The sequence below is a fragment of the Neovison vison genome, chromosome 4 (assembly GCF_020171115.1).
Source record: "Neovison vison isolate M4711 chromosome 4, ASM_NN_V1, whole genome shotgun sequence".
Lineage (NCBI taxonomy): Eukaryota > Metazoa > Chordata > Mammalia > Carnivora > Mustelidae > Neogale > Neogale vison.
The window spans coordinates 178842506-178845203 of record NC_058094.1 but is presented as its reverse complement, the minus strand read 5'-3'; the positions used below and the strand labels follow the sequence as shown (position 1 = coordinate 178845203).

Here is a 2698-nt window from a genome sequence, read left to right as displayed (position 1 = left end):
TTCAGCATGACAAGCTTCTTGCTTTTCTCTACTGCAATAGTAGTTCTTTTTGCTGATCCTTGATGAGGATTCCAAAGACACAGAACACGAATGAAGGAGACAGCTCAGGACCTGGAGCCAGGCTGCTTAATGATGTCAACAAGTCACCTAAGTTCCCTGTTCACCATTTCCTTCTCTGTAAGACAGGGTCATAATGAGAATGCCTGCCAGTCAGGGAAGTCACAAGCACTGGGGCTCCTTGCTAGGGTGAATATTAACTCTCATCCCCAATTGTCATCATTATTCTCTCTTGGCCGTACTTCTATTAGCAATAATCGCGCCTCGGATAAACCTCATTGGCTACGATACTGCCACTGTGCAAAGCTTCTTGGCTGTACTTCTGATGCTTTCACGACCCTCATGTAAGTGTGGGTGTGGCAGTGACACAGAACCACAATGCCAAGCGGCATGGATACTGCATATTTCCCACACACCCACTGCCAGCAGGTGCCCTTTATCTTTATCCCTGGCAGAATTATACATGATCTTGGGGTTGTGTGCTGTTGACACTGCACACGTCCAAAGCATCAGTGCCTATAAGGATATCTTGTGTTGACATGGTCAGCATGGTCAAGTCTGGTGGTGGTGGTGACTAGTCCTCTCCTCAGGATGGGTGGCCTGTGGCCTGCCTTGGCATTCCACCAGGCATCCCCAGGCGAGGTTCATCTTGGGCATTGGCTCAGTAAATAATTGTTTCCATTTTGAGGGAACCTAAGTGATAGAACTCTGGTGACAACAACACTTGACATATTGCCCAAAAGTCACTTTGCCTTTTAAAATCTAAGAACTTTAGGGGTGCGTGGGTGGTGCAGTCAGTTGAACATCTGACTCTTGGTTTCCAGTGAGGTCATGATCTCAGCATTCTGGGATTGAGCCCCACACTGGGCTCCACACTCAGTGCAGCGTCTGTTTGAGATTCTGTCTCCCTGTCCCTCAGCCCCTACTTCTCATGCTCTTTCTCTAAGATGCATAGGTATTTTTTTTTAATCTAAGAGCCGTACCTCTTTATGCCTTCAATATAGAAATAATTCTGTCTTCTGAAATAAACAGAGCCTCTTTATGTGGCTGAAAGTGTGGGGATGGGGATACAGGGAGAGAGGAGGCTAATTCCTGCTGTGCTAAACCGGGAGCAAAAACAGAGAGTCTGGAATTGGAACCAGATCAGAAGCTCAAGATACTGCTCTCTGTCCTAAACATTTTAGGAGTGGAGGCAAAAATACACCCTGAATGAAGTTATATTGCTAAGTAGTAATGCTGTGGTGATGGTAACTCAAAAAAATACTTATAAACTTATAATACCACAAATTATGACAGTAACTACCATGTGCAGAGGGCCAGGCATGATGCTACACACTTCACAACACTGTCTCATCTAATTCTCCAGTGAGGTAGTGCTCTAAAGATTTTATTTATTTATTTGACAGAGAGAGAGAGAGAGAGATCACAAGTAGGCAGAGAAGCAGGCAATGAGAGAGGAGGAAGCAGGCTCCCCACTGAGCAGAGAGCCCGATGCAGGGCTCGATCCCAGGACTCTGGGATCATGACCTGAGCCAAAGGCAGAGGCTTTAACCCACTGAGCCACCCAGGTGCCCCAAGGTAGTTCTCTAAATATTCCCATTTCACAGATGTAGAAACTGAGCCCCAGAAAGCTTCATTTACCCAACTTGACAGTGCCCATTAGGTGCAAGAGCTGAAATTCTCACCAAGGTCTCTGATACCTGTTTATACTTATTCTAGCCCAACACTGCTGCCCTGTAGGTCTATGGTCCTTTGACCTGACCATGACCCAGGAACGTTCCAGAGGCAGAGCGAGGGGCTGTGAACCATGTGCATTGCTCCCTGAACTACCTCATGGACCTCATCCATCTTGTCCCTGTCATACTGGCCCTACGGACTCAGCGGTTTGGCATGTTGCTCTTTATCTCTGTACTGTCTGTAGCCACAGGGCACATACTTTGTTTCTTTTATGTGAAAAAGTATCAGATTACAAATGGCTGTTCTCCAAAGTCAGCAAAAGAGGTTACTTGAATCTGATAGGTAGGCAGCTCCTCTGACTGCTCAGAGCTCCAATAACCCTGACCCCATCTTGCATGGAGTGTTCGCAGCCTTAGCCCCACATTGCTACTGGGAGCCTTGTTCTGCTGTTCCATCTCACAGCAACTGTGTTGAATGCGTCTTTGCAGTGACAAGTAATTTGAAAGGGCTCTGGCTTATAGCAGGCTCATCAACTGAACCCAGATTCCACCCCAGACAACTTAAAGGGTCTGGCTTCACTTTTGCCAGGAGAGTAATTCAATGGTTTCAGGTTTTTTTGTTCTCTGGGTTCTAACATTAGACAGAATATTTTGGTCAAGGTTAAAATTAGAGAGGGTGGAGCATGGTCAGTGATGTTTGATATCAATTCCTTGGGTATGGGTTTTTGTTTTACAAGTGAATCGAGAATGTTCTTTTGACGTGTTAAGGGCTCCTCAAGAAGTCTTGAGTTATTTCTCGCAGAAGTAGATAATTGTGACCCTTTTGGGATGATTTATGGATTCTAAGGCTTGGTTAGGGATCTGATAGTCCCCCCAACAGACTTGGGCAAGTTCTGCCTCAGTGATCGAGTGAAGACTTGTAGTTCGACCAACTCTGGTTAAGAAAACCACAAATCTAGGGCACC

General features: G+C 45.9%; 1 pseudogene; it reads right to left on the bottom strand.

Moving 5' to 3' along the window:
• Positions 1–248: 248 nt before the first annotated feature.
• LOC122905683 lies at positions 249–365 on the bottom strand (annotated as a pseudogene).
• Positions 366–2698: the final 2333 nt, after the last annotated feature.